We start from the raw sequence: 26,286 nt of genomic DNA, 5'->3' as shown, positions 1-26,286 counted from the left end.
TGACACCCGTACTAATCAAGAATCTATCTATCTCTGCCTTAAATAGTCTAGATTACAACATCTTCTGTACTTGTACTGTATCTGTGTCTGAGTCCATGACAATGATCCACAAACCACGGAGCAGAGACCTGCAAAGATTGACAATGCACTGTTAATTTCTCCTCTTAGTCCTAAATGGATAAGACAACAATCCACCTGCCATCTTTGAAGCCATGTGCAAGATTCTCAAAGCAAAGACAATTAAAATATACAACATTTAAAAGACATTTGGACAGGTAGTCTGGTTTAAGTTTAGTTTATTGTCATGTGTACGGTAAGCCTTTGTTGCGTGCTAACCAGTCAGGGGAAAGACAATACATGATTACAATCGGGCTACCCACAGTGTAGAGATACATGGTAAAGGGAATAACGTGAATACTGCTTAATGCAAGATAATGTCCAGTAACGACCGATCAAAGATAGTCCGAAGGTCTCCAATGATGTAGCTAGTAGCTCTGGACTGACTAGAGTGGTAGGTAGGATAGTTCAGTTGCCTGACAACAGCTGGGAAGAAACTGCCCCTGAATCTGGAGGCGTGTGTTTTCACACTTCTCCACCTCCTGCCTGATGGGAGAGTGGAGAAGGAATGGTCGGGATGCGACTCGTCCTTGATTATGCTGGTGGCCTTGCCGAGGCAGTGTGAGGTTTAAATGGAGTCAATGGAAGAGAGGTTGGTTTGCGTGATGGTCTGGGCTGCGTCCACAATTCTCTGCAATTTCTCACGGTCTTGGATGGAGCTGTTCGCAAACCATGCTGTGGTACAACCCGATAAAATGCTTCCTACGACATATCTGCACATGGATAGGAAAGGTTAAGAGGTACATGCACCAAACGTGGGCAGGCGAGACTAACTCAGGAACACACCACGATTAGCATGGATGAGTTGGGCTGAAGGACCTGTTTCTGTGCCTACAACAATATGATGCTATAAATGGATAGGACAGGTTTGGAGGGATATGGGCCAAAACGCGGGCTGGAGGGACTTGTGTAGCTGGGACATGCTGTCTGGTGTGGACAAGTTGGGCCGAAAGGCCTGTTGCCACGCTGTATCGCTCTTTGACTCTAAATTCTGCATGGTTGCCATTTATTTATAACACTAAGTTTTATTAGTGGAAAAAAAACAACAAAAAAATCCCAGTTAGACTTTTTCACGCAAAGGGTAGTGGGTGTATGGAACAAGCTGCCAGAGGAGGTAGTTGAGGCTGGGACTGTCGCAACGTTTAAGAAACAGTTAGGCGGGTACATGGATTGGACAAGTTTGGAGGGATATGGACCAAACGCAGACAGGTGGGACTAATGTAGCTGGGAGGTATTGGCTGGTGTGGGTGAGTTGGGCCGAGGAGCCTGTTTCCACACTGTATCACTCTATGACTCGATGCAGCTATTCCATTGCTTATGGTAAAAGGTAAAATTTAAGGCCTGTTAACAATCAACTATAATTCTTCAACTGAGCAGCATATTCAAACGAACCACCCACTGCAAGTAATGCTTCTGCAGACAACAGCTGTGTAAATCCACTGTGATGTCTGTGGAACATAGACCAATGATTAAACCTACCCTCCGGGCTGCACATTAAAATTGCCCCTCTAACCAAAGTAGACAATGAATGCGATGCAGGGATTTAGAAAATGACTATTCATTTCCTCTTTTTTATTGGAAGATAATGATCTTTGAACCTTTTAGTGCTCTCTTTATGTTGCAACAGTGGTGCAAATAGACTATTTGGACAGACTCAATCTTATTAATGCTTCATATGACATTTGCTCCGATATTGAGCTGGGCCTGTTGTTTTATTTTTAAATGTTGAGGTGATATTAACTCAGCAGCATGGGAATTGGAAGGAAGTTTTGACTGTTGACAAAAAAAACGTGTTGGGAAAGAGGCACTCATCCCTACAAATGCTGCTCTAGAGGACTGAGTGTGTAGGAAGTAATTTCAGATGCTGAAGGCAGCCTCAAGAAGATAGATTCAGGGTCTCGACCTGAAACATCACCTATTTCTTCTCTCCAGAGATGCTGCCTGACCCGCTGAGTTACTGCAGCTTTTTGTGCCTGTCTTCTATAGGACTTTGGTTAGGCCGCATTTTGGAGTATTGCATTCAGTTCCGGTCACTCCATTAGAGGAATGATGTGGAGGCTTTGGAAGGAGCGCAGAGGATGTTTACCAGAATACTGCCTAGATTAGAAGGTTTCAGCTCCAGGGAGAGGTTGGATAGACTTGGATTGTTTTCTTTGGAACGTCAGAGGTTGAGGAGAGACATGACAGAAGTGTATACCATTATGAGAAGCATAGATAGGGTAGGCAGTCAGAACCTTGTTCCCAGGGGGGAAATGTCCAACACTAGAGGGCATGGCTATAAGTTGAGAGGGGGAAACTTCAATGGGATGTGCGGGGGATTTCCTTTTTACACAGAGAGTGGTGGGGGCCTGGAACGCATAGCCAGAGGTGGTGGTGAAGACAGATACGCCAGTGGCGTTTAAGAGGCTTTCAGATAGCCACATGGAAGTGCAGGAAACAGAGGAATATGGATCATTCACAGGCAGATGAGATCATTTAACTTGGCATCATGTCTGACAAAAAACATTGTGGGCCGGAGGGCTCGTTCCTGTGCTATACTCATCTATGGCTAAATTGTGTTTCATTTCCTTTACTGTGTGCTTTGAACCCTCACATCCAATTGGCTTTGGTGACCAGGGAAGCGTTTCTACTCTGAATATATGTGGAGGAGTTCATTTATTAGTTCTAAGAACCATGAAAGGTGAAAAAATTCAGGGATTATAGGGATGGAGGAAAATATTAATCCTGTAAGAAGTTTCGGATTTAAAGGACTTGATCGCCTCCCCTTGTTGTGTTCTCTCATAATCATAATTATAATCATACTTTATTAGCCAAGTATGTTTTGCCATACAGTCACACCATTTAAAGGTAACAGAACACACAAAATACATTTTAACATCAACAACCACCACAGTGACTCCTCCACATTCCTCACTGTGACAGAAGGCGAAGAAAAGTTCAATCTCTTCCCTTTGTTCTCCCGCGCTCGGGGGCCTCGAGCCATCCGCTGACGGGACGATCTTGACTCCCGTAGCCGGCGGCGTTTGGGCCCTCCGCTTCGGGGCGATCAAGCTCCTGCATCGGGGGGGATCTCAGTTCCCCCGCGTCGGGCGATCAGACCCCGGGCCGGGGCTGGTCGAAACCTTCTGCGTCGTTTGGAACTCCTGACATCAGTCTCTACCCGAGGCTGCGAGCTCCTCGATGTTGAAATCCGCAGGCCGCAGTTGCAGCGTCGACCCCAGGCAAGGGATCGCAGGCTCCGATGGTAAGTCCACAGCACCGCGGTGGGGCTCAAAGTCAGTCCCAGGCAAGGCCTCCAACTCCATGTTGTTAGGCCGCAGAGCGACCGGAGATCCGGCAAGGTAAGAGATTGAAAAACAGTTTCCCCCTCCCCCCTCCCCCCTCCCCCACCCCCCACATAAAACAAACTAGAGAACATGAACACAAACTTTTAAAACACACTAAAAATAACAAAAAAGACGAAAAAATAGACAGACTGTTGGCGAGGCTGCCACACCTGATGGCTCTCTTGTCTAGTACCAAGGAATGTACTCCAGCCTGTTACTCATTCCTGTTTTCATGTGTAGAACTGGCTTTGTTGTGTGGCCTGCAAGACTGAGCTGAGAGAGAGAGTGCACAAAACAGCTTCAGACTAATCTGGTCTCTGCTTCACAAGGCACATTACATCCGATTGAAAATGCTAAGTGCAATTTACAATGCTGGAATTTCTTATTTAAGGGAGATAACTAGCAAACACAAAAAAAAATTGCATTTCAGAAAGTCTGTTCCTTCCGTCATCTTCACTGCAGTCAATACAAAGCTGAGAAAACTGAGGTGGCTGGAGGTGGGTGACATCTGAGGGAGGTATACAAAAGTATGAGTGGCATAAACAATAGGGCGGCACGGTGGCGCAGCGGTAGAGTTGCTGCCTCACAGCGCCAGAGACCCGGGTTCGATCCTGACTACATAGGTGCTGACTGTAACGAGTTTGTACGTTCTCCCTGGGACCGCGTGGGTTTTTTCCGGGTGCTCTGGTTTCCTCCCACACTCCAAAGACGTACAGGTTTGTAGGCTAATTGGCTTTGGTTAAATTGTGAATTGTCCCTTGTATGTGTAGGATAGTGCTAGTGTGCGGGGATCACTGCTCGACTAGGTGGGCCGAAGGGCCTGTATCCACGCTATATCTCTAAACTACAAATAGAGACATAGAGTCATTGAGCGTGCAAACAGGCCCTGTCTTGCCCACGCCGATCAACATGTCACATCTACACTAGTCCCACCTGCTTGCTTTTGGGCCATATCCCTCTAAACCTATGCCATCCTATGTCCTAATAAAAACTTTCCCCCACGGCAGAGGTGTCTAAAAGCAGAGGGCTTATGAGAAGCTGCCATCGGGCAGAAGGTACAAAAGCTTGTAAGCCTTGCTTTGTTCAGGCCCTTTCTTACCTCCAGTTCCCTCCCCTTTACTTTCAGACAGAAGAAAGGTCCCGACCCAAAAGGTTACCCATTCTTTATCTCCAGAGATGCTGCCTGACCTGCTGAGTTACCCTAGCACTTTGGGTCTATCTTCGGTAAATACCAGCATCTGTAGTTCCTTTCTATACATATTGAACATGGACCAGTACCACACAGAAACAGGCCTTTTGGCCCACAATCCCCATGTTCAGTTGAACATGACGCCAAGTTGAACTGATCTCCTCTGCCTGCACGTGATCCATATCCCATCATTCCCTGCATATCCACATAACTATCTAACAGCCTCTTAAACACCACTATCATATCTGCCTCCACCATCACCCCTGGCAGTGCGTTCCAGGCACGCACCACCCTCTTTGTACCAAAAAACGTGCCCCACACATTCATTTAAACTTTGCCCCTCTCCCTTAAAGCTATTTTCAACCGGGGAAAAAATCTGCAGTTTAGTCGCTAGCTTCCATAAATAAAACTCCTTCAAATATTTTTACTCTGCACTGTGCCAGAAAAAAATGATTGATAAAACATCGGTTTCTCTCAATTAACAGACGGGATCTCAAGTGCAGCCAATGTATTAGAAGTTATCAATGAACTCGCATGTGGATTACAAACCTATATTAGTCTTCCTCGACAGCTTCCTACTCTCCCAATTGTCATTGCCATTTTGAAAATGTCTTGTAAGGGCCTGTTCCTGTGCTGGAAAGGCACAAAGTGCTGGAGTATCTCAGCGGGTCAGGCAGCATCCCTGTAGAACATGGATAGGGTATATTTCAGGTTAGGACCCTTCTTCGGACTCCCGAAGAGAGGAGGAGGACTTCTTCAAAGTAGGCATAACTTGATGGGATTTCGCAGTGGAGCAGTCAAAATGTAGAAATAAGGAACTGCAGATGCTGGTTCACAAAGAAAAAGACACAAAGTGATGGAGTGACTCAGCGGGTCAGGCATCATCTCTGCAGAACATGGATAGGTGATGTTTTGGGTCTTGGCATTTCTTCAGACTGATGCTATTTTGCCTCAAACTAATCATGGATATTTTAGTTTAGATTAGTTTAGAGATACAGCGCGGAAACAGGTCCTTCAGCCCACCGAGTCCGCGCCGACCAGCGATCCCCACACATTAACACTATACTACACATTAGGGACTTTACAATTTTACCAAAGCCAATTAACCTACAAACCTGTACATCTTTGGAGTGTGGGAGGAAACTGGAGCACCCGGAGAAAACCCACGCGGGTCACGTGGAGAACGTACAAACTCCGTACAGACTGCACCCGTGGTCAGGATTGAACCCGGGTCTCTGGCGCTGCGGGGCAGCAACTCTACCGCTGCGCCACCGTGCCGCACGATATGTAGAAAGAAAAATATTCAGAGAATAGAAAAACAAACACGCATAAGATGTGACAACATGAAGCAAAAGGTCATTTATTTAACTGATGACGTTCCTTCTGCTTTGCCCAGGCATAATTTGCACTCTAATGGGATTCTAAATTTATTGAAACTCATTATTGATGCAAAATGAGGCAGCAGAAGCCATCTCTTTGCAATTATTCACATAATCACCTCGAAGATAAATAAGTTTAGTCAGAACACTTTCTGCGCTCCAATATTTTCAACTTGGTTTGTGAGATGAGAAAACATTTCTTCAAACATTTCTTCACACAGAGAGTGGTGAGTCTGTGGTATTCTCTGCCACAGAAGGTAGTTGAGGCCAGTTCATTGACTATATTTAAGAGGGAGTTAGATGTGGCCCTTGTGGCTAAAGGGATCAGGGGGTATGGGGAGAAGGCAGATACAGGTTACTGAGTTGGATGATCAGCCATGATCATATTGAATGGCGGTGCAGGCTCGAAGGGCCGAATGGCCTACTCCTGCACCTATTTTCTATGTTTCTATGTTTCTATGGGATAGGAGACTTGGACTTTCAATTAGAAGGGAGCTTTTAGCCACGATGGTCAGGTCATCTTTCCCTCTCAGCCCCATTCTCCTGCCTTCTCCCCATCATCCCTGACGCCCTGTACTGATCAAGAATCTAACAATCTCCGCCTTAAGTTATCAATCGAGGGCCTCCACAACTTTCGGTGTCAATGAAATCCGCATATCCCACCCTCCGTTCCCCTTCTCCCTGTCCCCTTCCTCTGACTTTACATGTGTTGTGGGGGAAAGAATAGTGTGGGCTACTAACTAGTAAATAGGGATGTGGATTGTGCTAATGTGGTGACAGGGAACCGCAGACGAAGCCTTAGAAGTAGAGATATGGAATTCAGCAGTGACCACACTTAAGTTTCAGGATCTTTATTGATTATGTTGCAGCGTGCACCCATCATTGCAACAGAAAATTAGATCTACTGTCAACGAAGTAAGACTTGTGGATAATCATTTTATTCTGCAATCAAGACCTAGTTTCTTACATAATTAAGTATTTCTACTACCTCAATTCTGTAATCAAGACCTAGTTTTACTGTTAATCAAGTTTCTGTGCAATCTTGTTAGCTGAGAAGGTAAAAGTCGTGCTCAGCAGATCAGCTTTCACTGGTCTCCTGGTGTGCACGTTTTAATAAATCGCCCGGTACTTTGAACACCCACTGCACCTTTCCATTTGTCCTTCAACATGTCCCTCCTCTTCTCTCCTTATCTCCCAACCTTTTGTCTTTGTTTTATCTCTAGCCTTTGTCTACCCATCTGCCTATCAACCCCCCCCCCCCCTCACCTGTATCCTTGCTACCCTCTCTTGCCAGACTCTGTTCTGTCCCCACCTCTCTTCCAGCTTTCTTCCCCCCTATTACAATCAGCCTGAAGAAGGGCCCCAACCCGAACGGTGCCTGTCCATGTTGTCCAGAGATGCAACGAGACCTGGGTGTCGTGGTACACCAGTCATTGAAAGTAGGCATGCAGGTGCAGCAGGCAGTGAAGAAAGCGAATGGTATGTTGGCATTCATAGCGAGGGGATTTGAGTATAGGAGCAGGGAGGTTCTGCTGCAGTTGTACAGGGCATTGGCGAGACCACACCTGGAGTATTGCGTACAGTTTTGGTCTCCTAATCTGAGGAAAGACATTCTTGCCATAGAGGGAGTACAGAGAAGGTTCACCAGATTGATTACTGGGATGGCAGGACTTTCATATGAAGAAAGACTGGATAGACTCGGTTTGTACTCGCTGGAATTTAGAAGATTGAGGGGGGATCTTATAGAAACGTACAAAATTCTTAAGGGGTTGGACAGGCTAGATGCAGGAAGATTGTTCCCGATGTTGGGGAAGTCCAGAACAAGGGGTCACAGTTTAAGGATAAGGGGGAAGTCTTTTAGGACCGAGATGAGAACGTTTTTTTTTCACACAGAGAGTGGTGAATCTGTGGAATTCTCTGCCACAGAAGGTAGTTGAGGCCAGTTCATTGGCTATATTTAAGAGGGAGTTAGATGTGGCCCTTGTGGCTAAAGGGATCAGGGGATATGGAGAGAAGGCAGGTACGGGATACTGAGTTGGATGATCAGCCATGATCATATTGAATGGCGGTGCAGGCTCGAAGGGCCGAATGGCCTACTCCTGCACCTATTTTCTATGTTTCTATGTTTCTATATTTTAAACATACAGCATCTGCAGTTCCTTGTGTCGACATTTCCCTACTTACCCCCCACCGTGCAATAAAGGTCACCCCTGATGTATAGACGCCATCAAGCAGTCATTTATGTTAAGTACATTAATTCTGGCCCAGGCACAATCTGAGCTCCTTTTCCATCAAGGCTTGTGCTGAAATTACAACAGATTATATTTGTCACTCACTCGCTCACTCTCTCTGCATTATTATTGATGTGAACTATGGGCAAATGACTCTCTCGTGCAGGGGAACAACGCAATGCACGCACGATCAAAATAAAACCAAAATAAGCCTCTCATCACACACAGTGGAGTTTGAGTAGGTATTTATCTTTGGCATTGTATTGTTCTGGTTCTTGATGATGAAATGTCACCGTGAACCAAACTATCTATGTAATTGCAGTTCGTTGTTCCCTTGAAATGGCTCTTGAAATAAGCATTCGCTTTTCATTCCAAGACTGACTCCACAATTTATTCTCCATAGGACACAAAACGGAACAATTCCCCGGTTCACAGATTACTCAGCGGGTCAGGTCTCGTCAGTCGATAAAGAACGGAGTTAACATTTCGAGTCTCTGCACCTTCCCCTTCCATGTACCTATCCAAACCTCGTTTAAACGTTGTAATTGTACCTGCTACCATCACTTCCTCTGTCAGCTTGTCCTTTTATCATGTATTATCACCCAGCTTCCCCCCCTTTGTCATGTATCAATACCCTGTGGATGGCTCGATTGTAATCATGTATTGTCTTTCTGCTCGGTGGGTTAAAAGGCCCGTTTCTGAAATCCATTTAATGAATGGCCATTAACTAAACCATCCTATCAACAATTAGAGAACAGACCTGAGCTACCAGCTACCTCACTGGAGACCCTCGGACTATTTTTAATCGGACTTTAGTGCACTTTATCTTGCACTAAACATTATTACCTTTATCATGTATCTGTACACTGTGGATGGATGGCTCAATTGTAATCATGTGTTGTCTTTCCGCCGACTGGTTAGCACGCAACAAAAGCTTTTCACTGTACCTCGCTACACGTGACAATAAACTAAATTAAACTCGTCTCACATACTCATCACCCTCTGTGTTATCCCACTTTCTCATCCACTCCCTACGCACTGAGGGCAATTTACAGAGGCCAATTAACCTACAAACCAGCACGTCTTTTGGGATGTGGGAGGAAACCCACATGGTCACAGGGAGAACGTGCAAACTCCACACACAGTCAGCGGCCGAGGTCTGGATCGAACCCGGGTCTCTGGCGCTGAGAGGCAGCAACTTAACCAGCTGCACCACTCGGTTGCCTTGTTAGTACTGGAAACCTTTGTAAGTTGCTGACCTCCCCACCGGCTCTACATTGCTTGTGCGGCACCCAACTAGATTCTCAGGAAAACTGAAGCTATTGTCTTTGATTGTCACCTCTAGCTGATCTCGAGCGCCCGGCTGCAACCCACTCCCTGGCAACAGTCTAGGATTGAACAACTGTTTCCATGCTTAATGTTTAATTGGATTCTGAAATGACCTGTGAATCTCGTATCCATGACAACACTGAAGACAGCCTACATCCATCTTTGTCACGTTGTCTAAACCGACTGCTGCTTCAGGTCAAACTGCTACAGGAAACATACTTTCCATACGTCTCGTTTCCCTCTCCCCGACTCAGTCCGAAGAAGGGTTTCGACCTAAAACATTACCTATTCCTTTTCTCCAGAGATGCTGCCTGACCCGCTGAGTTACTCCAGCATTTTGTGTCTACCTTCAGTGCAAACCAGCATCTGCAGTTCCTTCCTACACAGTAATCTTCATCCATGTAGGGCTTAACTATTCACGACTCTCTTCTATTCTTCTACTCTCTACAAGTTCGAGATGTATCACAACGTGGTTTGGGAACAGCTCCATCCAAGACCGCAAGAAATTTCAGAGAATTGTGTGCACAGCCCATACCATCTCACAAACTAACCTCCCATCCATTGACTCCATCTACACTTCACGCTGCTTCGGCAAGGCCACCAGTATAATCAAGGACCAGTCTCACCCCGGTCACTCCCTCTTCTCCTCTCTCCTATCAGGCACAGAAATGTGACAGCTCCAGATTCAGGGACAGTTTCTTTCCAGCTGTTATCAGGCAACTGAACCATCATATCATCAACTAGAGAGCGATCCTAAACTACCCGCTACCTCATTGGAGACCCTCGGACTATATTGTATCAGACCTTACTGGACTTTATCTTGCACTAAACGTGCTTCCCTTTATCCTGTATCCGTATACTGTGAATGGCTTGATTGTTGTCATGTATAGTCTTTCCACTGACTGGATAGGACACAACAAATCAGCTTTTCACTCTGCCTTGGTACACGTGACAATAAACTAAACTGAACTCACCTCCACCGCCATGGAAGGGATCTACCCTGTACAGGAGTTGCTGCCTCAAAAAGTCAGCCAACATCATCAGAGACCCAAACCACCCTGTCCACACTCTCATTTCACTCCTGCCATCGGGAAGGTACAGGAGCCTGAAAGCTGTAACGTCCAGTTTCAGGAGCAGCTTCCTCCCAATAACTATCAGGCTGTTGAACATACCAAACTCCAACTAAACTCTGAACTTTGAACTGCCTTGGTTCCACTAGGGGCTTCAGGCTTTATTTTGTTTTTGACACAAATAATATTTTTCTTGATAATAGACAATAGGTGCAGGAGTAGGCCATTTGGCCCTTCGAGCCAGCACCGCCATTCGCCGTGATCATGGCTGATCATGCACAATCAGTACCCCGTTCCTGCCCTCTCCCCATATCCCTTGACTCCGCTATCATTAAGAGCTCTATGAACTTTACTGATGAACTTTAAAAAATGTTTGTTTATTATATTATCTATGGTGTACTATGTTTACACATCTGTTGTGCTGCTGCAAGAAAGAATTTTGTTGTTCCGTTTCAATACAGATGACAATTAAACACTCTTAGCTATTGAACTTGGGTCTCTGGCACTGTGAAGCAGCAGTCCTACAAGGTGTGATTCTGAATCTGTGGCAATTATTTTGGAAGTCAACTGGAAATTAATCATCTGCTCAATCAGAGTCTAGCCAGCGGTGCTGGATATTAAATCAACTTGCTTCCCTTGTTGTGCAGCATAATGCACATTGGACTGAAACCACCTTATAATTAAGATCCTCATTGCACGCTGAGTAATGGGCAATTGCCCATGGGTTCGAACAGTGATGAGGAAACAAGAACTCGAGGCGAGTTCTGTGTTGTTTTGAACAGCCTTTTCTTTGGGGACTGTGTTGCTATATTTTTCCCAGCCAGAGTTCCACAGAAACACCTCCAGTGTATTTATTTGGAACAAATACAAGCATTCAAAGAAAGTGAAAGATGAAAATATATTGTTTTATCCCCAGGGCAAACTGTGGAAGTTTGTTTATTTAACTTTGGAAACTCAAGGACAATGTTGGAGAGGCTGAGAATGCCACCAAACAGAACCAGGCAGGGTTTGTAACTGCAGGCACATGGTGTTTTAAAGTTCATATGAAAGGACCCACATTAGGCCATTCGGCCCATCAAGTCGACGCTGCCATTCAATCATGGCTGATCTACAGTGCATTCAGAAAGTATTCAGACCCCTTCACTTTTTCCACATTTTGCTACATTACAGCCTTATTTTAAAATGGATTAAATTCTTTTTTTTTAATCATCAATCTACGCACAATACCCCAGAATGAAGAAGCAAAAACAGGTGTTTAGAAATTTTTGCAAAGTAATTAAAAAGAAATAACTGAAATATCACATTTACATAAGTATTCAGACCCTTTACTATGACACTCAAAATTGAGCTTAGGTTCATCCTGTTTCCATTGATTATCCTTGAGATGTTTCTACAACTTGATTGGAGTCCACCAGTGGCAAACTAAATTGATTAGACATGATTTGGAAAGGCACACACCTGTCTATATAAGGTCCCACAGTTGATAGTGCATGTCAGAGCAAAAACCAAGCCATGAAGATGAAGGAATTGTCTGTAGACCTCCGAGACACGATTGTGTCGAGACACAGATCTGGGGAAAGGTATAAAACAATTTCTGCAGCATTGCAGGTCCCGAAGAGCACAGTGGCCTCTGTCATTCTTAAATGGAAGAACTTTGCAACCACCAGGACTCTTCATAGAGCTGGCTGCGTGGCCAAACTGAGCAATTGGGGGAGAAGGGCCTTGGTCAGGGAGGTGACCAAGAACCCGATGGTCACTCTGACAGAGCTCCAGAGTTCCTCTGTGAAGATTGGGAGAACCTTCCAGAAGGACAACTATATCTGCAGCACTCCACCAATCAGGCCTTTATGGTAGAGTGGCCAGACGGAAGCCACTTCTCAGTAAAAGGCACAAGACAGCCCGCTTGGAGTTTGCCAAAAGGCACCTAAAGGACTCTCAGACCATGAGAAACAAGATTCTCTGGTCTGATGAAACCAAGATTGATCTCTTTGGCCTGAATGCCAAATGGCACCACTCATCACCTGGCCAATACCATACCTACGGTGAAGCATGGTGGTGGCAGCATCATGCTGTGGGGATGTTTTTCAGTGGCAGGAACTGGGAGACTAGTCAGGATCGAGGGAAAGATGAACGGAGCAAAGTACAGAGAGATCCTTGATGAAAACCTGCACCAGAGCGTTCTGGACCTCAGACTGGGGCGGAGGTTCACCTTCCAACAGGAGAACGACCCTAAGCACACTGCCAAGACAATGCAAGAGTGGCTTCGTGACAAGTCTGTGAATGTCCTTGAGTGGCCCAGCCAGAGCCCGGACTTGAACCTGATTGAACATCTCTGGAGGCACCTGAAAATAGCTGTGTATCGACCCTCCCCATCCAACCTGACAGAGCTTGAGAGGATCTGCAGAGAATGGGAGAAATGACCCAAATACAGGTTGCTAAGCTTGTAGCATCATACCCAAGAAGACTTGAGGCTGTAATCGCTGCCAAAGGTTCCTCAACAAAGTACTGAGTAAAGGGTCTGTATACTTATGTAAATGTGATATTTCAGTTATTTCGTTTTAATTACTTTGCAAAAATTCCTAAACACCTGTTTTCACTTTTTTATTATGGGTTATTGTGTGTAGATTGATGATAAAATAAAAATAATTGAATCCATTTTTAAATAAGGCTGTAATGTAGCAAAATGTGGATAAAGTGGAGGGGTCTGAATACTTTCTGAATGCACTGTATCTCTCCCTCCTAACCCCATTCTCTTGCCTTCTCCCATAACAATAGACAATAGACAATAGGTGCAGGAGTAGGCCAATCAGCCCTTCGAGCCAGCACCGCCATTCAATGCGATCATGGCTGATCACTCTCAATCAGTACCCCGTTCCTGCCTTCTCCCCATACCCCCTCACTCCGCTATCCTTAAGAGCTCTATCCAGCTCTCTCTTGAAAGCATCCAACGAACTGGCCTCCACTGCCTTCTGAGGCAGAGAATTCCACACCTTCACCACTCTCTGACTGAAAAAGTTCTTCCTCATCTCCGTTCTAAATGGCCTACCCCTTATTCTTAAACTGTGGCCCCTTGTTCTAGACTCCCCCAACATTGGGAACATGTTTCCTGCCTCTAATGTGTCCAATCCCCTAATTATCTTATATGTTTCAATAAGATCCCCCCTCATCCTTCTAAATTCCAGTGTATACAAGCCCAATCGCTCCAGCCTTTCAACATACGACAGTCCCGCCATTCCGGGAATTAACCTAGTGAACCTACGCTGCATAACCCTTGATACCATTTTCAATCAAGAATCTGTCAATTTGCTCCTTAAAAATATCTATAGGCTTGGCCTCCACAGCCTTCTGTGGCAATGAATTCCACAGATTCACCATCCTCTGACTACAGAATTTCCTCTTCATCTCATTTCCAAAGGTACGTCCTTTTATTCCGCGGTTGTGTCTTCTGATCCTTGACTCTCCTATTAGTGGAAACACCCTCTCCACATCCAGGCCTAAAATTCTACGTCTCAATTTTCTGCATCATCAAGGACTGAACACCCGCCACCCTCTCAGGGAGATGGTTCCAAACATTTGCAGAAAATAAATTGCTTTACACTCAAGTCCTAACTCCTCCTGAGTTTATGCCTCTTAATTCTTATCACTCCTGCCCGAGGAATCAGCCTTGAAGTATCCACTTTGATAATCCTTACACAACATTGCACATGTTATAGGAAAGATGTTGTTAAGTTGGGAAGGGTGCAGAGAAGATGTACCAGGATGTTGCCTGGGCTTGAGGGCCTGAGCTACAGGGAGAGGTTGAGTAGGCTAGAACTCTATTCCTTGAAGCGCGGGACGACGAGGGGGTGATCTAATAGAGGTGTACAAAATCATGAGAGGAATAGATTGGGTAGACGCACAGAGGGGAACCGCGCACCAGAGGGCATAGGTTTAAGGTGAAGGGGCAAAGATTTCATTTGAATTTGTGGAGCGACTTTTTCACACAAAGGGTGGTGGGTTACGGAAACCAAAACTGCAGGCCGGCACGGTGACCAGAAACCAGGTTACCCAGGGTCTGCTACTCTTATTTTTTTTCTTTTGTCGTTTCTTGTAATGCATTTTTAGAAATAGGTGGAAATTATCGTTCTGAATGAGCCTGTGAGAGGCGTCTAATTGCACAGCTAAATGTTGAAAATAATTCCCATTGATCTGTTGAAGATTTTCTTCCAGTAATAATCTTTGTTTTAGTTGTATTATGCAAACTCCTCGCTGTGGTGCCTGGCTTCACAGGCGGTTCTGTTTTCCCTTCCTGTTTTGGACAATCTGAAATGTCATTTCTCTTCTATTTCTGTTTTTGATTTCCAGCGCGCGTGCCTAGTTTATTTTTACAGCCTTGCACCTTCTGAGAGGATTGTGGACCGTGAGAGGAATACATCGGGTGGACGCACTGAGAACCAGGGGAAATAGGTTTAAGGGAAAGATTTTATAGGAATCTGAGGGGTAACATTTTCCACACAAAGGGTGGTCGGTGTTTGGAACGAGCTGCCGGGGGAGGTAGTTGAGGCAGGTACTATTGCAACGTTTACGAAGCAATTAGACGTACATGGATAGGATCGGTTTAGAGGGAAATGGGCCAAAAGCAAATTTAGAGGCAAATGGGGCTAGGGTAGATGGGACATGTTGGTTGGTGTGGGCAAGTTGGGCTCGGGGGCCTGTTTCCACATTGCATTACTCTATCACTCTTTTGATAGTCACATACTCAGTCGTACAACATGAAGCAAGCCCTTCAGCCCAATTTATCCATGCCGACCAAGATGCACCAACAAGCTAGTCCCATTCACACGCCTTTAATCCAAATCCTTCCTATCCATGTACCAGTCCAAATGTCTTTCAAATGTTGTAATGGTACTTGGCTCAACTGATTCCACTGGCAGCTCAATCTATAAACCCACCACCATGTGTGAAAAAGCTGTCCGTCAGCTTCCTGTTACATCGTTCCCCTCTCACTTTAAACCCATGTCCACTGGTTCTTCATTTCCCTACCCTGGGTAAAAGACTCTGTGCTTTCACCCCATCTATTCCCCTCGTGATTTTCGACACCTCCCTCTGTCTCCTGAGCACTGAGGTATAAAGTCCTAGCCTGCCTAACTCCTAGCAATGTGTCAGTCACTCAAATCCTGGCCACATCCTTTTAAATCTTCTCTGCACTCTTTCCAGCTTAACAAGATCGTTCCTATAGCAGTGTGACCAAAACTGATTACAATACTCCAAATGAGGCTGCACAAACATCCTGTACAACTGTAACATAACATCCCAACTTATATGCTCAATACCCTGATGGATGAAGGCCAATGCACCGAAAGCCTTCTTGACCACCCTATTTACCCATGATGCCACTTACAAGGAACAACGTACATGCACTCCTAGATCGCTCTACTCAACAACACTCCCCAGGGCCCTGCCATTCACGGTGAAGGTCCTGCCCTGGTATGACTTCCCAAAATGCATTACGTCGCATTTATCTGCATTAAACTCCATTAATCATTCCTCAGCCCACTTGCCCAACTGATCAAGATGCTGGTATAATTTTTGATAACCATCCTCACTATCTACGATACCACATACGATATCACCTATAAACTTACTAATCATGCCTTGTACATTCTCATCCTTAATGGCATCTTTTCTGCAGCAGGGTGAACACAATACCACAACATGGGTGGCACAGTGGTGCAGCGGTAGATTTGCTGCCTTATAGCAGCAGAGACCTGGGTTTGATCCGGACTAGAGCTTTGGTGGTAAGAATAGGAAGGCAGCTTATTATCTGAATGGTGTCAAGTTAGGAAAAGGGGACGTATAACGAGATCTGGGTGTCCTAGTGCATCAGTCACTAAAAGGAAGCATGCAGGTGCAGCAGGCAGTGAACAAAGCCAATGGAATGTTGGCCTTCATAACAAGAGGAGTTGAGTATAGGAGCAAAGAGGTCCTTCTGCAGTTGTACAGGGCCCTAGTGAGACCGCACCTGGAGTACTGTGTGCAGTTTTGGTCTCCAAATTTGAGGAAGGATATTCTTGCTATTGAGGGTGTGCAGCGTAGGTTTACTAGGTTAATTCCCGGAATGGCAGGACTGTCCTATGTTGAAAGACTGGAGTGGCTAGGCTTGTATACACTGGAATTTAGAAGGATGAGAGGGGATCTTATCGAAACATATAAGAATATTAAGGGGTTGGACACGTTAGAGGCAGGAAACATGTTCCCAATGTTGGGGGAGTCCAGAACCAGGGGCCACAGTTTAAGAATAAGGGGTAGGCCATTTAGAACTGAGATGAGGAAAAACTTTTTCAGTCAGTAGAGTTGTAAATCTGTGGAATTCGCTGCCTCAGAAGGCAGTGGAGGCCAATTATCTGAATGCATTCAAGAGAGAGCTTGATAGAGCTCTTAAGGATAGCAGAGTCAGGGGGTATGGGGAGAAGGCAGGAACAGGGTACTGATTGAGAATGATCAGCCATGATCACATTGAATGCTGGTGCGGGCTCGAGGGGCCGAATGGCCTACTCCTACACCTATTGTCTATTGTCTAGAGCTTCTGTCTGCATGGAGTTTGTACGTTCTCCCTGTGACCTGCGTGGGTTTTCTCCGGGTGCTCCGGTTTCCTCCCACATTCCAATGAAGTTAATTGGCTTCTGTAAATTGTCCCTAATGTGTAGGATAGAACTAGTGTATAAACTTCCTGCTGGGGGAACTCAGCGAGTTAGGCAGCATCTAGGGAGGAAATGGACAGGCGATGTTTCAGATTGGTACCCTTCTTCAGATTGAATTCAGCCCTGCAATGTCAGCACTCCCACCCAGGCTTTCTGACAAGCTTCGATTGTGTAAAGTTACACATATAATGTAGCGTTATATCTCTTTATTCCATGTTTGCCAAGTCAAATTGAGTCAAATTTATTGTCAATGCCCAAGTATGGTGAGGTATGGGTACAATGCAAATCTTGCTTGCAGAAGCATCACAAGCACACAGACAGCACACAAGAACATAATGTGTAGGAAGGAACTGAAGACCCTGCAGCGCATAGTGAACACTGCTGAGAGGATCACTGGCGCCTCACTCCCAACACTCCTGGTCCTTTACACCACCCGCCTCACCCGCAAAGCATTGAGCATTGTGGGTGACCCCTCCCACCCCTCCAACAGCCTCTTCACCCTCCTGCCTTCAGGGAGAAGGTTTCGCAGCCTGAGGTCGAGCACCACCCGACTAAAGAACAGTTTTTTCCACCAGGCTGTCAGGATGCTGAACTCTCTCCCCTCCCTCCCTCCTCTCTCCCCTGCCCCCATTGGACCTGGACTTTAACACCCCACACACACGCACATCCAGCACCAGACATTTTTTTTTAACGCTGCTATGGACAGGCTTTGCACTACTGTTCATTATTTTTTTATTGTAATATATTCATCTTCATCTTTTTTTCATTGAAGTGACTATATTTTATATTGATTGTTGTTTGCTGTGCCTTTTTAATTTTAACTTAATTTAATGCACTTTATTCCTCGGGATTGTGGGAAACGGTATTTCGATTTTCTGTCTGTGTAAACTAACTGGAAATTGACAATAAAGTTGACTTTGACTTTGACTTTGAACTGCAGATGCTGGTTTACACCGAAGATAAACACAACATGCTGGAGTAACTCAGCCGGTTAGGCGGCATCTCTGGAAAAAAGGAATAGGCGATGTTTCGGGTCGGGACCCTTCTTCAGGCTGAGACCTTTCTGTCTGAAGAAGGGTTTCGCCCCGAAATGTCACCTATTCCTTTTTTCCAGAGGCGCTACCTGACTGGCTGAGTTACTCCAGCATTTTGTGTCTAGCACAAGAACATAATTTACAGATAAATTATACAAGACCATGAAGAGAAAAAGACAAGTGCAAAACAAGCAAGAAGGGAAAGACAGAACAAGACGAGTCTGCCATTTAATCATTGTACAGCATGACTCAATATCCTTTGCCTCTTTATTAGTGTAAAAAGATTACCTGTCAAACTATTGACTGGCTTTGTAGAAACAAGGAACTCCATATGCTGTTTTTTTTTTTTTAAAAGACACAAAGAACATGGATTGGTGATAGTTTGGGTTGGGAGTCTGAAGAACATCACCAATCCATGTTCTCGAGGGATGCTGCCTGACCCGCTGAGTTACCCCAGCACTCTGCGTCTTTAATTGACTGGCTTTGTCAGCTGCACGTAGATTCATAGATTTACACCGCACTTATACAGGCCCTTCAGCCCATCGTGTCCATGCCATCCATGATGCCCACCTAAGTTAATCCTATTTGTCTTTATGCAAGTAACCTCATTACCATTTTGCATGGGTCATCTCCAACTCCAGATCATGTGCAGGAATTCCCACAACAATATCCAACAGGGAACTAATTTCGAAGGAATCTCAAGGACGGCACAGTGGTGCAGCTGCCCCACAGCGCCAGTGACCCGGGTTTCATTCTGTCTAAGGGTGCTGTCTGCAAGGAGTTTGCACGTTCTACCTGTGACCGTGTGGGGTTTCTCCGGGTGTTTCAGGTTTCCTCCCACATCCCAAAGATGTGCAGGTTTGTTGGTTAATAGGCTTCTGTAAATTGTCCCGAGTGTGTAGGATAGGACTAGTGTACGGGTGATTGCTGGTCGGCGCAGACTCGATGGGCCAAAGGACCTGTTTCCACGCTGTTTCTCCAGACTAAAGTAAACTAAAGTCTTCTCCCTGGATGAAGACCATCTGAGGTCTGTGATTGACTTGGACCATTCAGCTCTGAGGGATTTTATTAATGTGTTGTCTTTTTTTTGCCTGATTAGCATGCAAGCAAAAGCTTTTCATTACGCCTTGGTAAACGCGACAATAATAAACCGAACTAATATTGGGGACACAAGGGACTGCAGATGCTGGGATTTGGAGCGACAAATACAAACTGCTGGAGGATCTCAGTGGTTCAAGCAACATCTTGGTGGAAAGGAAGGTCGGCGTTTCAGGTCTGCACCCTGCACCAGTGGTTGTGCATCTTGGGTGTAACTGGACATTGCTCCTTGAGTATTCAAGTTCAAAGTTCAAAAACACTTTACTTGACCCCGTGGGGCAATTTACAAAGGCACGTATAGTAGTACAAAAGCTATTGGGGGTGGGTGGGATTAGCAGGGTGAGCAGCGGGATAGGGGTGGTTGGGAGTTGAGGAGCTGAACAGCCTTGGGGACAAAGGTTGCCCTTCTCCTCTGTGTCCTACAGCCTGGGCAGCGAAGCCGGCGTCCTGAGGGGGGGGGGCACTCAAACTCAGAGACCAAGACGTGTGAGGGGCCCTGTAAAATCCTGCCAGCTGACCTTAGTATCTGCTGGTCGCATAGGGCTCTGACAGGGAGTCCAATAATTTTGGAACAGACTTTGGCTGCGCTCTGCAGGCGGTTTCTGTTCTGAAGGCTGATGGTGGAACCAGCAGGCGAAGGAGAACGTGATGAAGCTCTCAATGAAGGAATAGTAAAACGTTATGACAGGGCTTTTAGTGACAGGAAACAATTTGGATCCCTGGGATAGACACAAATTGCTGGAGTAACTCAGCAGGACAGGCAGCATCTCTGGAAAGAAGGAATGGGTGACGTTTCGGGTCATTTCTTCAGACCGAAGAAGGGTCTCGACCCGAAACGTCACCCATTCCTTCTCTCCAGAGATGCTGCCTGTCCCACTGAGTTACTCTAGCAATTTGTGTCCATCTTCGGTGTAAACCAGCATCTGCAGTTCTGTCCTACACATTGGATCCCTGGGATTCTTCTTTTACATTATTCTTAATCTGTCAAATGCAGATGTTGCTGGCATTTCTTGCCACCATTTGTTGCCTATCCCAGGGAAACTGGAATGAGAAGGGGGTTTTAGATTCAACAACATTAGCCAGACTGGAGTCACGCACAGACCCAGGGCAGGTGAGGACAGAGGATTTCTCTCTTGGAAAGAATAGGTTCACTGAGGACATGCACTGACTGGATGGGCCAAACGTCCTCCATCAGTGCTGCAAGCAGCCCATTGTCTATAGTTTGATTGATCGATGGATTGTAGGCTGTTGCATAGAGTTTGAGTGATGGATCACAAGTGGATGAAAATGCTTCATGATTTAACAGCACCAATAAATAACAATAACGACAACTTATGATTGGCATAATGACAAAGTGTATTGAACGAAACTGCGGTGAATAGCAGGAACCCAATGATAAGGATTATAGACTGGTGTTTAATATTTAATGCCATTGTTAGAAATGTAACATCTTGACATTATTTTTGCATATTCAGTGCTGCTTTCCAATGGGTTTCCGGTTCCAGGTTTTCAGTCATGTTCACAAGCAAAGCTGTTGGGCATATCCAGCATTTCATGTTTTCATTTAATCCTCTCCATGCATTTTGTAATATAGCCCCGAGTTTGAATTATAGAATTAGTTTTCAAATTTGACCGTGACCATCAGGCGCTAACTTAATTCTTGCTTGAGGAACTGTTACGCTACGAGGACCGGTGTTACGAACCACCAGACCAAAATGGACCAAACAGTTCGGATTAAGTAGGAGAGAAAACTGCAGATGCTGGTTTAAATCGAAGGTAGACACAAAAATGCTGGAGTAACTCAGCGGGTCAGGCAGCATCACTGGAGAGAAGGAACGGGTGATATTTCGGGTCGAGACCCTTCTTCAGACCCTTCTTCGGATTAAGTGATCGGCTGTGAACCATCTTTGCACACTTCTGATCTCTCGTCTAATTGTGCAGATGCCCTGGTCTCAGTTTCTCAGTGAGCTTACAGGTACAACAGAGTAGTTTTAGTTTAGTTTAGAGATACAGCGCAGAAAGAGGCCCTTTGGCCCACCGAGTCCACGCTGATCAGCGATACCCGCACACTAACCCTATCCCACACACTAGGGACAATTGACAATTTTACCAAGGCAATTATCCAACAAACCTGTATGTCTTTGGAGTCTTTGGGCTAAGAAGAATGGGGTTGAGAGGGAAAGATAGATCAGTGGAGTAGACTTGATGGGCCGAATGGCCCCATTCTGCTCCTAGAACCAATGAACGTGTGAGCAACTGAGACCTGAAAATGGTGCCAAAACCTCGCAACTCTTGTATACTGTCTCATTGTACTATTCTTGTACATGTGTACTTAATTTAAGATTGTGCTTATGTATAGTTATAGTTCTACTGAACTGTATGCAAAATAAGAATTTCACTGCACCTCGGTACATGTGATAATAAAGTGCCATTGTACCATTGGTGCATATGACAATTTTAGACATTAGGCTCTCGAGATACAGTGCCGAAATCGGCCCTTTGGCCCACCCTGTCCACGCTACCCAGCGATCACACTAGGACTATCCTGCACACTGGGGACCTTTACAATTTACTGAAGCCAATTAACCTACAAACCTGTAAGTCTTCGGAGTGTGGGAGGAAACCGGAGCACCCGGAGAAAACCCACGTGGTCACGGGGAGAACGTACAAGCACCATAAGGACTTCACCTGTAGTCAGGATCGAACCCGAGTCTGTGGTGCTATAAGGCAGCAGCTCTACCGCTGTGCCACTGTGCTGTCCTGTGACACATGTTACATTGCTCATTTTTCATATTGTGAATGAGCTCAGCTACCTCCCCTGGCAGCTCGATCCACACACCCACCATCCTTCGCCCTTCTGCCAGGTGGGAGCTCAGACTGCGGCTGAATTTACACCTCGCGAACAGTTGGGGGGGGGTTTACAAACAGATCTAAGCAACGGGACCCTGATGTAACCCGTGGGCAGACCTGTAAACCTCACGGACTTGGGACCCGAGGACAACTGCAGTGTTTTGCTTCAATTAGCACACAGAAACCACGGCGATAGAATGGCGATCGCCAAGGCTGGAGGAAGTGAAAGGGATGAGGCATAAATCAAGGGATGGGAACCTTGAGGGATGAGGCCCCGCAGACTGTGGGAAGGAGGAAGGAGATAACGAAGCAATCGGATCTGCGTAGGCAGCGGAGAGGCGCATGGTTTCAGGTTGCAACACAGCCTGGATGTATTAAGGGGCGGCTAGGGGGCGCTGCGGTAGAGCTGCTGTCTCACAGCGCTAGAGACCCGGGTTGGATCCTGACTACGGGTGCTGCACTTATAGAGTTTGTATGCTCTCCCTGTGGCTGTGTGGGGTTTCTCTGAGTGCTCCGGTTCCCTCCCACACTCCAAAGCAATGCAGATTTGTAGGTTAATTAGTGTTAGTAAAAATTGCAGATTGTCCCTAGTGTGTAGGATCGGGTTAGTGTACAGGGATCGCTGGTCGGCGCGGATTCAATGGGCCAAGGGCCCTGTTTCCGCGCTGTAACTCTAAATGAAACGAAATCTCTTTTTTTTTTAAAGGGTGGAGGGATTGCTTCGAGAGTGAGGTCAATTATAGGTTTTTTTTGTGGGTGGGAGCCTAAGGTAGAGAGGTGGGGTACATTGTTTATGTAGGTTAATTCCCGGAATGGCGGGACTATCATATGTTGAAAGACTGGAGCGACTAGGCTTGTATACACTGGAATTTAGAAGGATGAGAGGAGATCTTATCGAAACGTATAAGATTATTAAGGGGTTAGACACGTTAGAGGCAGGAAATATGTTCCCAATGTTGGGGGAGTCCAGAACCAGGGGCCATAGTTTAAGAATAAGGGGTAGAACTGAGATGAGGAAAAACTTTTTCAGCCAGAGAGTTGTGAATCTGTGGAATTCTCTGCCTCAGAAGGCAGTGGAGGCCAATTCTCTGAATGCATTCAAGAGAGAGCTGGATAGAGCTCTTAAGGATAGCGGAGTCAGGGGGTATGGCGAGAAGGCAGGAACGGAGTACTGATTGAGAATGATCAGCCATGATCACATTGAATGGCGGTGCTGGCTCGAAGGGCCGAATGGCCTCCTCCTGCACCTATTGTCTATTGTCTATTGTCTAACATGACCCACCCCATAGATGAACTGAAGAATGTTTGATGTCTGTGGAAGAAGGGGGTTGTTTTGTTTTCTCTGGAGTGCCAGAAGCTGAGGGGAGACCTAATAGGGACCTAAAACGGAGAGGATGAGACGGAGTTTCTTCCCACAGGCCATCAGGACTGTTAACCTTTATAACTCCAGGGACTAATTTTTGTCTTCTCTGTATGAACTTTAATTTATATGCTGTAACTGTAATTCTTTTTTTTTTGCACAATCCGCAGGCATTGCCACTTTCATTTCACTGCACATCGTGTATGTGTATGTGACAAATAAACTTAACTTGACTAATAGAAGTGTACACAATTATGAGAGGCACAGATACAGTAGACAGTGAGACCCCTTTTGCAAGGGTGGAAATGTCAAAGACTGGAGGGCACAGCTTTAAAATGAGAGGGGCAAAGTTTAAAGGAGATGTGTGGGCAATTTTTTTTTTACACAAATGGTGGCGAGTGTCTGGAACATTTTCCTGGAGGCAGCAGTAGAAAGAGGCAGATACAATAGTGACATTTTAGAGACTTTTCTGGATGGGCACATGGATAAGCAGGGGTCGGAGGGATGTGAATCGTGTGCAGACAGAAACGAGTTGGTCTTGGCATAGTGTTCGGCACAGACATTGTGGGCCGGAGTCCTGTTCTATGTATGGTGTTTCGTGTTTACATCCAGGCAGGGCAGGATATCAGACTGAGGTCTCCCTCTGCCTTTGGGTCCATGTAAAAGACCCCATGGCTCCATTGCAAACAACAGTTGTCCTGAACGGTAACAGCCCTCCCTCAACACAGATTATTTTGTTTAGCTTATCATTGTCAAGTGTACCGAGGTGCAGTGAAAAGCTTTTCTGTTGTGTGCTGACCAGTCAGCGGAAATCCAATACATGATTACAATCGTGCCATCCACAACGTATAGAAATAGGATAAAGGATACAACGTTTAGCGCAAGGTAAAGTCCAGACACAAGATAGTCCGAGGGTCTCCAATGAGGCGGGTGATAGGTGAAGAACCTCTCTAGTTGTTGATAAACGGGCGGCACGGTAGCGCAGCGGTAGAGTTGCTGCTTTACAGCGAATGCAGCGCCGGAGACTCAGGTTCGATCCTGACTACGGGTGCTGCACTGTAAGGAGTTTGTACGTTCTCCCCGTGACCTGCGTGGGTTTTCTCCGAGATCTTCGGTTTCCTCCCACACTCCAAAGACGTACAGGTATGTAGGTTAATTGGCTGGGTAAATGTAAAAATTGTCCCTAGTGGGTGTAGGATAGTGTTAATGTACGGGGATCGCTGGGCGGCACGGACTTGGAGGGCCGAAAAGGCCTGTTTCCGGCTGTATATATATGATGATATGATAAGATGATTCAGGTGCCTGATGACAGGTGGGAAGAAACTGTCCCTGATTCTGGAAGTGTGCGTTTACACACTTCTGTACCTTGCTTAAGAATTTGCCTGTTAATCCCATTGCTGCTTGTGGGATCTTGCTGGGCACAACTTGGTCGCCACGCTTCCAGAGACCACAAGAGTGGCTGGCTGCAAAGACTCTTAACAAGCGGGGGAGAGTTGTGGATGGGTCAGGTCAGAGGGCTTCGGGTGAAATGCAAATCCTACCTTGGTTAAAGTCACCGCATTGCCCTGAATCCACGGAACATTGTCTCTCCTACCCCTTAGAACACAGTGCAGTGCAGCCCAGGAGCAGGCCCTTCAACCCACAATGCCCTCTAGTATTTGATATTTCCATTTTAGTTAAAAAGGTTCTCACAGTCTAAAGATGGAGGCATCATTCTGGTAAAAGGTGCACCTTTGCCACCTTTTCCAAAGCCTGCACTGTCGTCTGCCCATTCCCTCCCCAGATGCTGCCTGACTCACTCTGGAGCTTTAAGTGTCTCTTCCCACCGCCCTTGTTTCTGGGTTGATGTTGCAATTGGTGATTTTGAAGTTTCCTTTAACTGGAAATAAAAACATCAATACACGTCGAGCGACAAGGCGATGTGAACGCTCGCATTCCCAACATTTCGAAGTGGGAGGGATCTGGCTCCCAGCAGGAAAAAAAACAGTCCATGGGTTGAAATAATCAGGGGGGCGCCTCCATAAGTTGTTGGAGAAGGAGGCAGAGGTCCCCATCGACTCAGATGTTCATACAACACCGGTCTCCAGAGGTGGAAATGTCCTCCTCAATATCTCACTCACCCCATCCTGACTCACACCAGCAACTCGATCACCAAACCTCCCCAAAGTTCCTTAACCTTAACACACAGAGAGAGAGAGAGAGAGAGAGAGAGAAAAGAGATACAAATAACGAAACTGGGTACCTTGTACAACGCTGCTGAGGTTCCCTTCGTCCTTTATCTAGACTCATTCAGGACGGTCTTTTGGCAAAGATAACTTGCAAGCGGCCAAGCAAGGGGCAATTCTGCAAAGGCGACTTACACACAGATCTGGTCCAAGAACAACAACAACAACAACAACACAAGCGGCCGACAGCCTTTCCAAGCGCAGGCAGTGAAACGGATGACGGAGCTTCGTGCAATGATAAGAGCCGTGTAAACAATCCCTGCCCTCACTGTGGACCTTGTGATCGTATGTCCTCCCTCCCCCCCCCCGTCAACAAGACTCAATAAAACCGTCTGGGAGAATCAAACTAGCAAACGAGAGGCCCTCCCTCAATCTCATCCCCATCCCTAACCCTAACC

The 26,286-nt window shown here is 45.9% G+C and overlaps 1 protein-coding gene across 1 annotated transcript in view; it reads right to left on the bottom strand.

Moving 5' to 3' along the window:
* LOC144593194 (melanocortin receptor 5-like) overlaps positions 1–26,026 on the bottom strand; it is a 28,546-nt gene extending 2,520 nt beyond the window's left edge. The window contains exon 1 of the mRNA XM_078398683.1: positions 25,906–26,026. The gene's annotated coding sequence lies outside the window, so the exon portion shown is untranslated. The remainder of the gene's footprint in view (positions 1–25,905) is intronic.
* Between the last annotated feature and the right edge of the window lie 260 nt (positions 26,027–26,286).

The sequence above is a fragment of the Rhinoraja longicauda genome, chromosome 4 (genome assembly GCF_053455715.1).
Source record: "Rhinoraja longicauda isolate Sanriku21f chromosome 4, sRhiLon1.1, whole genome shotgun sequence".
NCBI classification, from domain to species: Eukaryota; Metazoa; Chordata; class Chondrichthyes; order Rajiformes; family Arhynchobatidae; genus Rhinoraja; species Rhinoraja longicauda.
The sequence above is the reverse complement of the archived record's forward strand: the minus strand, read 5'-3'. Positions and strand labels throughout refer to the sequence as shown.